This window comes from Equus caballus, chromosome 3, assembly GCF_041296265.1.
Source record: "Equus caballus isolate H_3958 breed thoroughbred chromosome 3, TB-T2T, whole genome shotgun sequence".
NCBI classification, from domain to species: domain Eukaryota; kingdom Metazoa; phylum Chordata; class Mammalia; order Perissodactyla; family Equidae; genus Equus; species Equus caballus.
Genome location: NC_091686.1, coordinates 71,501,986 through 71,514,342, shown reverse-complemented (window position 1 = coordinate 71,514,342; position 12,357 = coordinate 71,501,986).

The window sequence follows — 12,357 nt, the reverse complement described above, 5'->3', positions numbered from 1 at the left end:
AGGTATAAGCTACACTCCCAAGGGAGGAAAGGTATTATAACTCAAAGTGTCACGGACTAGTTATCCCGAGGAACTCAAGGGTGAATTTGGATATTTTACCTCGTTTTCCAAATTGTTCTTTTTCCTTTTGTTATGTTAAGGAGGTGCAATCACCAACCATCCTGAAGCAGACCAAGCCTCACCAGGAGAAGGATGCCTATGACCTTTGCCTTATTTTTATTCTAAGATCTCCCAGGAGGAGCTTAGCCCTTATTCCCATAACCTGCAGTGTACGTGGAAGCATGTTTTCCAAGGGAGCCTGTGCAAGAGATTACTCACCTCTCTCTTTTGAATATTCATTCCCCATCCAAAATAAATGTCCCTGCTTCCCTTTGTTTGGGGATGCCATGACTCTGGAAATGATTCCTCATGGTCTCCTCTTTGCCTAAAATGTACTCTACTTTTTGAGACAACTACTTCTGTTGGAGAATCTGATTTAACTCACCAGGAGGCAACTGACTTAGGTTTCGGTAATAAAAGAATTGAATGATCTAGCCAATATTTACCAGAAGGAGCTGCGAGATTATTTAGGGGACTGTATATTTAGCAACTGGATTATGGAAAATAGAACATACAGTTGCATAAGGAAGCATAATTTTATTGTGAAGCACTCTCTCAGGACTTAGGATTTAATACCTGTGGTCAGCCTCCAGGAGATAGTGGTAATAGACTACTAAGATGTCATGGAAACTTAGAAATGTGATGGCCCCCATGAAGTGACCTGAAGTGCTTGAAATGCCATAGCAAACAGTGAGAGAAGAATCAAAAGGCTTACAGCAGTGGATATATTAAGATAGATATGTTATATAAATCAGGAAAATCTAGCAGGTGATTGTTCATTCAAGTTATAAGGAATGCTCAGTGTGGCTGTCCTCTGAGGGACAGGTTTTTTTGGTATTTATAAAATTGAGGTCACTGATATTAATCATAATCAAATCCAAAAATAAAAGAGACCAAATGATGGCACTCACTTATCAGAAGCCAGGTGGTCACAATGATCACAATGAGCAGAAAGATGCAATTTTCAGCCAGGCGTGCCTAACCTATGAAAAGCTATGGATATGGTTATAGAACAACCAGTCCTAGGGACAAAATAGGCCATGAAAAAGAGCATTGCACAACCTATACTAGCTGTGTGGAATCTGTGGTAAGCACAATGGGAAAACCACAACCAGCAAGACAGTGCGTCTAGACTGAAGAATCGCATGCATTTGGAAAAACAAGTCCTGGATGTTATGGGGCCCTGTTAGAAATGGAACACTTGACCATGGGACATCATGTTAATGCTCACCAGAGCGCATCCATCATGGAATAAGTGCTAAATAATAAAGTAGGCAAAATGACTTACCCGATGAGGTGACATTAGCCAGCCTCTATCATCAGTCATCCCAGTTCTGGTCCCAAGAGCAAATTAGCAAAGTGGCCATAGTGGCAGGGTGTGAGGCTAAGCATGGGCCCAAACACATATGCTGTTGTTTAACAAAGGTGATCTAACTACTCCTAAAACTAAATGTCAAGAGTATCAAATCTGCTAACAATAGAATCAAGCACCGTGTCCTTGATATGGCACCATTTTTTGAATAGAACAACTGGATGGTTGGGGGCCAGTTTTCCAAATTGGATCCCTTCCATCTGGCTATTTACCCTGACAGGATTAGCCAGGAATACTGTGAATCTCTTTATCTTTCTTATCTGATTAAACCAGATATGCAGATGAGAAAGAAAAGATCACATTCCATTAACATGGAATTTTATCAGTTTGAACAGTTGACAAGGCTGTGAGACATAAAATTGATATTAAAATCAAGATAGTTTAAGGCCAGATGTGAAAACTGATTTTACCAGGTCCCTACAAACCCTTCTCTGAGTAGCTTAATTTTCAGGAGAAAATAGTGTGGGCCATTTTGAATTTCCAGATTATGAAGATTCAATTCTAAAGGTCTAGTCTCCTCAAATTCCAAGGTTTTTTTTTGCTTATGCAGTGATACCCCCAGCTTCTGATGGAGATCCTGTTCCTTACAATGTAATCTGGAAAGTGACTACACTCAGAAAGCTGAAGTGACCTTAGAATTCATCTTATCAATTTCCTCTCTCTCAGTTATCATGTTCTTGTGATGCCTAATGTTCAATGTCTGAAAATAGTCATTGTACATAATTTGTCCACTTTTCCAGCTGTTCACGGTAGAGGGCTGGTCTGGCCACAGTTACTCCATGAGGGCTAGAAATGGACATCAATACTCAATTCTAAAGCAGTCCAAACATCTTGGAATATTCTTGAGTAGAAAAATTAAAGGAGAAACTGAGAAAGTTTTGTAACAAGAAGGGAATCTTCTTAATAGAGATTTTTAGTGACTAACTGAACTTGCATCTTAGAGAAAGTACACCCTCTTGTTTTTCCAGACTTATTAAAATTAAAAGAATAAAATAGGCACCTTTTTTTTTCTGATAAAGAGCAAAACATTTAACACTCAGGCCGGGAAGCACCCAATAACACTGAGTGACTATTATTCATAATGGATAAATTTATTGGCTTTAGTCAAAAGGTATTTAGCTCTTCTGTGGTTCATAACAAACATAATTCAGAAATATACTTGATTTAGGACATTTTTTAAATAGTATGCTAGCATTATTTTAAAATAAGGAAAATACATGTAGAAAGAAATACATTGTTTTCTTCTTCTTCATTACATATAAGTTTTAGATGGCACAAACTAAGACATATAAATGTGAAAGAAGAAAAAGAAGATTTTTTTTCGTGAATGATTTTGGCAACTTCTCCTGGTAGATGAAGCAGTACTGTATGCTAATAAGAAAATAAACATTTCCAGCAACAAAAATAATGTGAGCAAAAGCACAATATTGGAAAATCAAATAGGTGATTTGAATTGTTTCACTTGGCTATTACAGTAATGATTGTTTAACATTTTTAACCCCAATTTTAGTGCACAGTGCTATGACATATCAGATGTGGGCTGATCAGCAAGATACATGGTCATGGTCCTTTAGAGCTCCGCAGATTATTTGACTAAGAGAAAGAAATCAAAACCATAATGTCATGTAGTGATGTGTGTGTGTGTGTGTGCGTGTGTGTGGTTGAACAGAAGGAAATAGGGTACTGTATTCTTTACTGTATTTTATGCCTATTTTGTTTTCTCTTCTTATGGAAAATCTTATGTAATGTATCTTCAAGTGTGAGTACATTTTTCATTAAATGTGCTGGTTCCATTGATTTTGGAGTTTATATTCTTATTTTTTTTTCCCTTGAGGAAGACTGGCCCTGAGCTAATGTCTGTTGCAAATCTTCCTCTTTGTGCTTGAGGAAGATTGTCACTGAGCTAACATCTGGGCCAATCCTCCTCCACTTTTTATGAGATGTGCTGCCATACCATGGTTTTATAAACAATGCATAGGGCCATGCCCAGAATCTGAAGCAGGGAATCCCAGGCCACTGAAGTAGAGCATATGAATCTAACCACTATGCCACCAGCCTGGCCCCTGGGGTTTATATTCTTTAATAAAGAAAACAATTTCACATAGACTTCTTATTCAAAACTATTTCTTAAAGCATGGAATTGGAATTTTGCCAAATGTCTCATCACTTTAGAAAGACAAGAAATGTTAAAAGATAGCTAGTTAAGAAATAATCTAATGACTGATATTTAGGAGACGTTCTTAAGGATAATTATTGGAAAGATCTTTAGTGATCTTAATTGTAAAGAAAATATTAAGAAACTCTCCTGTATCTTATGGATTTTATAGTTTATGTTTTAGGCAAATAATTTTTACTGATAATTTTAATTAGGAAATATAGCAAATATTTTTTCAGTTTAAAGATGTTATTTTTCTCTAAAATTACACCATACATTTTAGATGTACTCATACAAATCCTGTTATAAAGTTTCCAGGCAGATGCATCTCATTGGAGTTGAATTTGAAATGAATTGCTCTGTGAGAGTAACACTGGTTGGTAAAGATTTTAGATTATGAATTTCTTGATCAATTGAGATATTTACATTTTTCTCATTATAGAACTCTCTTATTATAAAACAATTTTTATGAGGAATTGTTAAAACTTTCTGAGATGGTTTCTAACTTTTCCCAATACTGGCAGTCTACATTTATAATTTTATATTTTTTTATTAATTACAGATATATGTTACCTAAACTTAAAATGAAGAGGAAAAGATATTATCAATATCACCCCTTCTGAAGAAGTCGATGTTTATGTATTGAAGTGAGGAGAGAGAAGAAAGAAAGGTCTTTAAGAAGATACAGAAGGAATAAGAAAAGATCATCTAAATTTTGTTTATGTGGAATAATAGCTTCATATATAACTGTCTTTCAAAAACACTTCCAATACCATAGCAAATCTTAAAGAAAGTGGGGAGTTCTCTTGTTCCAGTGTGGGAAGATGTAAGTACACATATGTTTTGAAAGAATAAGCATTCAAAGACATTAACCTCATTAGGTGAGCTACATTCGAGAATCCATACAATGAGAGGTTCTGTATAGAGGGAGAACACCTAAGGAAAAAATCTTTAAAGCCATTAGGAAAAATTGCTTTAAGTTGTGAAACAAATGACTTTCCCAAATAACTCTATTTTGATATAAAAATGAGCCATGTATCATAATAAAATTTAAAATCTAATATAAATTTTCATGGGAGGTGATTTATATTTAAACACAAAATTCTGGTCATTAATTTGAAGGGATTTTTCCACAAAAAGAGCAATTCTAAGGATGTATGAAGCTCCCTAAACCTAATGGAAGCTGGACACTAACACCCAGATCCAGAATTTCTTCTTTCAGTAAGTGATGAATCTATAGGAAATGAACCACATGTAATTAAAATATTTAATTTGCCAACAAATACTGGTAAGCTAATTAAAGCACTATACTTCAACAACCAAGACAAATTTAGCCTTGAAATCTTTCCATTTATTGATTTTTAGTTATTTTAAAGCCCCAAGTGCCAACCTTACACCTTCCCCAACTCTGCAACTAGCTCATTGTGCATGCTCCTGAGGGCAGCAGTCAGAGCGACTTCTGGTAAACAAAGATTGTACATAGAAAAAAGGCCAGGCCCTATGGGTAAGGGAGAAAACAAAATCTTGTGCTGTAGTGTCACCTTCTGGAAGACAAAAGACAGGTTTCAAACAGCTGGCCTAGTGAGTTGTAAGACCAAGAAAAGACACACAGCCTAAGATTTCTGCCATAAAAAGGGGGAAAAAATGTGGAGCAGGTGCATCTATACAAGGTTGAGAAAGCCCCAGACATAAGTAGGACCAATGAAAAGTATTTCCCACCTGCAGGCAGCTGTAAAGTTTGGAGGAGGGGACTGATACTTTAAATGCAAAAACGACAATGTTAAACTCCAAGAAACATGAAGAATCAAGGAAACATGACATCACCAAAGGCAACAATAATCTTCCAGTAACAAACCCAAACACTCAGAAATCTGTGATTTACCCAACAAGGAGTTCAAAATGGCTGTTTTGAGGAAACTCAATGAGCTACAAGAATGGAGAGAAAGATAATTCAATGAAATTAGGAAAATAGTACAGGAACAAAATGATAACTTAACAAAAAGATAGAAATCATAACAAAGTACCAAACAAACTGTAGAGCTGAAGAATTGAATGAATGAAATGGAAAATGTAATAAAATAAATAGGAGAATAGGCCAAAAAGAATATAGAATCAGTGAGTTAGAGAATAGAAACTTTTGAATAATTTTGCAAGAGGACAACAAGAAAAGAAATGAAAAAAAAAAGAGTGAATAAAGTCTATGTGATCCATGGGACATCATCAAAAACTCAATATCTGAATCATTGGAGTTCCAGAATGAGAAGAGAAGGAAAAGGGGGCAGAAAGTTTATTCAAAGAAATAATAACCAAGACCTTCCCAAACCAGGGATGAGATTTGGATATCCAAGTTAACAAAGCTAATAGAGCACCCCAATACTGTAATTCAAAACAGTCTTCTCCAAGACATATTATAAGGAAACCATCAAAAGTGAAAGACAAAGAGAGAATCCTAATAGCATCAAGGGAGAAGAAAATTGTAACCTACAAAGGAACCCCCATTAGGTCCTCAGCAGATTTTTCAGCCGAAATCTTACGGGCCTGGAGAAAGTGGAAAGATATAATCAGAGTGGTGAAAGAAAAAAATTGCCAGCCAAGAATACTCTATCTGGGAGGGTTATCCTTTAGAAATGAAGGGAAAATAAAGCCTTTTGTACACAAATAAAAGCTAAGGGAATTTGTTACCCCTACATTACAAGAAATGTACCTACATTACAAGAAATGCTGAAAGGATTTCTTTAGCTGAAATGAAAAGACACTAATTAGTAACATGAAAACATACGAAAATATAAAACATATTGGAAAAGTTAAATATAGAGTCATATTTTGAAAACTCTAATTCTGTATTATGATGGTGTGTTAACTATTTAACTATAGTATAAGATTAAGGGAAAAGAGAATTAAAATTAATATAGTTACTATAACTAGTTATCAAATAGACAAAATGAAAGGAGGTAAATTGTGACATCAAAAACATAAAATGGGGTCTAAAAGGTAGAGCTTTTATATGCAAACAAAGTTAAGTTGTTATCAGTTTAAATGAACTGTTTTATCTATAAGATGTTTTATGGAAGCCTCATGGTAACAACAAAGCAGAAACCTCTAGCGATTCAGAAAAAATAAAGAGAAGGAAAGCAGGGAACACCACCATGAAAAATCACCACTTCACAAATATCTGCAGAAATAGAGGAAAGAAGAAACAATGAAACTACAAAACAGCCAGATAGCAATTAATAAGATGAAATTATTAATCTTTACATATCCATAATTACTCTAAATGTAAATGGTTTGGATTCTCCAATTAAAAGGCACAGAGGGAATGGATGGTTTAAAAATAATAATTAAAAAAAAAGACCAATCTCTAGCTGCCCACAAGAGATTCACTTCAGCTTTAAGGATACACATGGACTCAAAGGAAAGGAATGGAAAAGATATTCAATGCAGTGGAAATCAAATGAAGCAGAAGTAGCTATACTTATAACAGACGAAATAGACCTTAAGCCAAAAATGGTAGTAAGAGAAAAAGAAGCTCACTATATAGCGATAAATGAGTCAACTAACCAAGAAGATATCACAACTGTAAATATATATGCACCCAACATGAGAGGACCTAAGTATATTAAGTAAATATTAACAGATCTGAAAGAAGAAATGGACAACACAAAAGTAGTAAGGGACTTCAGTAAACCACTCTCTACAATGGATAGACCATTCAGACTGAAAATCAGCAAGAAAATGTTAGGACTTGAATTATACGTTAGCCCAAATGGATCTAGCAAACATACATAGAACGTTCCTCCAACAACAGACGTTCTTACATGCACATGAACATTCCCAGCATAGATCATATGATAGGCCACAACACAAGTCTTAGCAATTTAAGAAGACTGAAATACTTCCAAGCATCTTTTCCAACCACAGTGATATGAAAATAGAAAATATATCTATAAACTTCCTTTTGCCATGGATGCTCACATACTCACAGATTTTGAGGATTAAGACTTGGATATCTTTGACAGCCATCATTCTGCTCATTAGAGCCTGTCCTCTGGGCCCCAAAGATTCATGTCCATCACATAGGAAAAATACGTTCACCACATCCTAGGGTCCCCCAAAGTCTCAACCATTGCAACATCAACTCAAAGTTCAAAATATCATCAGCTCACAAGTCCCAAATCTCATCATCCATATCATCTAAGTCAGGTATCAGAGAGGTTCTTGCTATAATCCATTATGGAACACAATTTCTTTTCTGTGAAACTAAAGAATCATGTGTTTACTCCCAAAATATGATAACGATAGACCCAGGAAAATAGTTACAGACATTTGGTTTCAAAAGAGGAGAACATTTTTAAAAAAGGAGTTGCTGGTTCAAGCCGTTGTGAAATCCACCTGGGAAAACACCACTAGATTTCAAGACCCGAGAATGATTGTACTTCATTCCTCTGCCTTCTGGCCTTATGACTCTGCCTTCTGGGCCATGTTTCATTTTTCATGGAAGATAGCATGTCTTTGCAGCCAAGTAGATGTGTTAACCCCATTTCCTGTGTGCAGAAATCTGGAGATGAGACAGCTTTCTTTCATCTTCTACTCTCTTTTGGTCAAAGCAGAGAGTGTTTCTTCTGGTATAAAATTCTTAATAACTTTGTGTGTCTCCTGTATGTCATGGAGATTCACTCCCTTAGATAAGGAGCGATTCTTTCTTAGAGAGATCTTTCTTAGCTAATCCTCTCTGTCTCCTTTGACTTTTACTGAGGAATAACTTCCTAGATGTTCTCTTGTTAGATTGAGTCATACCTTTCATCTCTTCGAACAGTCTTTTGTGTGACTGAATAGTATAAACTTTTTGGGTTTTCTGAAGTGTTAGCAAAAGATTGCATATCGACACCCTTGGCTTTTCCTCTAGAGCATGTTTTTCTCACAGTGACTCTCTTAATACTAGCATCTTTTACAAGTTAGACGGACTATGAATTTTATAAATCATCAAGCCCAAGTTCCTTGCTAACAGTTCTTGCATCAGTTTATTTCTCTCCCTTCACATTTTACTCTAAGCAGAAAAAGAAACCCCAGGTAGTATCTTGAAACTTTGCTGGGAAATATCCTCAGGTAAACATGTAAGTTCATCACTTACAATTCCTGATTTCCATGTTGTCATGGGACACAATTCCTCAAAGCTTTCTGACACTAAAGACCAAGGATTCCCTTTCCTCCAGTTTCCAATACCATATTTTCCATCTCCTTGTGAGTCCTCACTGGCAGCGACATTAATACCTGTATTTCTGCTTACAGTCTGTTTTTATAATTTAGATATTCTCTAAGGCAGTTTAGGTTTCTCTACCACGATCCTTGGTACACCATTCTTTTGAAAGAAATAAGGAGTAATTTGCTTACATTTTGTTACTCACAGATATTTAGCCGAGGATTTATATCTTTCTATGTTATGTAGTCAATAATACAGTATCATTGACTTGAGAGTAAGAAATAACATGTATTCTTCTTGCAGAGACAGTATAACAATTTTTAATATATGTTAGGGAGGAAACACTGTTTCCCAGAATATTATAGACAGAAAATCATTGACTTGGGTCTAAAGTATTTTTGCCACTAGATACCTGTCACTCATTTTCTGTACTTTTGATGTAGAAAGAAGAAAAGCCCATAGAAATGTCAGAAATCATAATATTATCATTGATATAGCCACAAGAATGAGGATCTCAAATTCTTCAATTGATTAATTGGCTATCATTAGTTAAAGTGTGAAAATTATCAGTTTATCATATTAGGTGATCTAATCCCACTTTATAATATAGAAAATATTGAATAGATCATGAATCTACTTCGAGCTTCATTCTGCATCCATATCTATGGGATAAAATTCCAAAGAATCCTAGATAACTGGAATATGTTTTTTAGGGCAGGTTGCTGTGTATTATATGCCAGGTCAGTTCTCAAATAGCATTGTGATGAAAATAATGTAGATTTCTCAGAAACAGTTCAGGATCAGGCATGAATCTAGCCTGTAGCTCAAAACCATGGCAGAGCTGATCTTATAATTTTAGAAAAATAATAAGATTTTAAAAGAAGGGGACTTATTTACTTTTTTAAAGGTTAGACGTGATTCTGCCCACTTTTTCTCAAGTTTATACATGTCTATTCGTATTCCATCTGAGAAAGTTGGAGTTGTTTCTCTGACTATTCAGAAGCAATTCTACTGAGTAAGTCACATTCTGAATGGGCAAGTGAGAAGACATTACATTTACGAACCTATATCCCAACTTTTCTGTTGCTATTTCCCAATTTAAACTAGAAAAAGTAGTCTGTAGTTTTGGACTGGATATTGGTCCCTGTCTTCTAATGCACACTCAGAGTAACAGAGGATTCCTGGAGGCCCAGGCCATCTTTCTCAGGAGATACTTTAAGTATGCTATTCCCAAATTGTCTAATGTACTCAATTGGGAAAAAGAGGGAATAAGAGCAGGAAATGGAGTTGTAGCTCATTTTATACCTGAAGTCAGAGCTTATCCACTCAACATTTTACCAATTCTACACTGAGTAACAAGTGTTTGGAATGATAACATGACTCCCTCTGATGCTGCTTCAGGTGCCACACCTTATTTAGAAAATGCAGTGGAATGATGCCTGGTTGATGAATGAATCTAGAAATTTTTTGTTCTTGGCAATAATATCAAAATCTTATCCTTAATTTATATTCATTTAACTTTCTGAAAGCGATGCAAAGCAAAATTTGCAAAATTTAAGAAAATGTGTAAAAATAATGCAAAATGGACATAGGAAGATATTTGACTACATGTGTATTTTAAAATTTTACCTCCTTTTGTAGAAAGTAAATATAATGAGGAGTTTAAAGTTTACCTGACTCTCTGTGGAATCTGAAGAAGGGCCACTGTGATCACGTTAATGTTTTCTTCTGAGAGATTTTTGGTAATTGATCTCAATGAATACACCATAATACCATACTCTCCAAAGCTCTAAACAAATTCTGCCATTTCCTGTAAAGAAAAAAATTGCTCATCCAGGTAAGAAATGCATTAGAGGGATTTTTTTAAATAAATGGATCACTACAATTGTAAATAGAGATAAATTGTTAATACATTGCTGCCTTCTAACATGCCAAACCATTAAATACGTTCAGTTGAAATGGGTGATATCAAAACTCTATCCCTTAAACTACAGATAAATAAGACTAGTGGGCCAGTTATGGAAATGAAGTATATTCACCAGGAATTGGTAAAGATGAGTTCTTCTTCCTTAAAAGCAAGAACAAGAAATTGTCCATAGTGTGACCACTAGGTTCCCTCCTATAACATTCTATGTCTGATAAAATTATTATAACTGATTTATTTGTCTTCTGGGTAGGCTTTCGGATTCCTTTTTAGTGAGCAGTTATTACGTATCTCTCCAAATAACCAAAACCAAAGAATTTACATCTCTTTGCTTTGTTTTAATAGGAAAAGTAGCTTTGTTAAATCACTCTGATGCATATAAATAAGAACCTTATTCACAATGTTCTTCCTGATGTTTCAAATTTCCACATTACTCGTACATTAAACACCCTGCATTTCTGTCTATGTTGAGTTCAATTCACTATTTCCTTATGATAAGACATCAATTACCTTAGAGAGAGAGACAATTTTGAAAACGATTTTTATGCAGGTGGAAAAGTTAAAAATGAGCATGCCGTTTAATAACTGCTTCACATTTGGCAATTGTTTTTAAAAACTCAGCAGTTTGTTTCATTCAGATCACTAATGTGATAACAATTTGACCATATATCTCATGATTGGCCTAATTATCACAAGTATCTGAGACCTATGCTTATGAATGATTGACACATTTTGTCCGTACAGCATCAGTATGGTGGATTTTACTCTTTTGGTTTGAACTACAGAATAAATCATCTAGCGAATTTTATCTCTGCATTAATATGAGTTTATAAGACAAAGGTAGAGGAAACTTGCACTGTATTTCTCACTTAAGATTTACTTTTATAGACAATGTAATATTTAACTAGACATTTCCTCCACAAAGACTAAAGCATTATGTTTCCAAGTTTGACCAGTGAGATTGTGTAGTTTAAAGCTTGAAGATCTATTATGAATTTTACAAGCATACATGGTAATAATTTCTAATGCAAGCATTTTTACTCTTTCTATTATCTTGTTGAGTTATAACTTAAAAATGATAAAATGCACCCATATGTGTCTACAGCTAAATAACTACTAACAAATACCTTCACTGATGTTGCCACCACCACAGATTTGTTCAGTACCCTGGTCTCTGGTAATTTGGATGTATGTTAGGGATAGTGAGAAGCAGTTACATCTGGACCATAGACACTCATCATTTTCACAGAGAGTATGTATTTGGGTTTATAAGCCCAAACACACCTGATGATCTTTCTTTCTTTCTCATTTTACTGTTTTTTCTTGTGCATATTGCCTTGACATCCCCTGTGCTCACAGGGAGATATTTATGGTTCAAGGTTAGATTTTGGGGTTGTTGCATCCACTGGTCATACTTGGGTCCTATTAGCATTTAACAGAGCACTAGACACATGATAATGTATAGTAGAGTTTTTAGCTATAAATACACATTTTGTGTAAAGGACATAAGTTCACATAGTATATTAATATCTTCTTGCATTTTCTTCTTTTCAGTACTCTGATTGCAAATGTACTCAATCAAAAATTTAATATTAATTATGTAACTATTT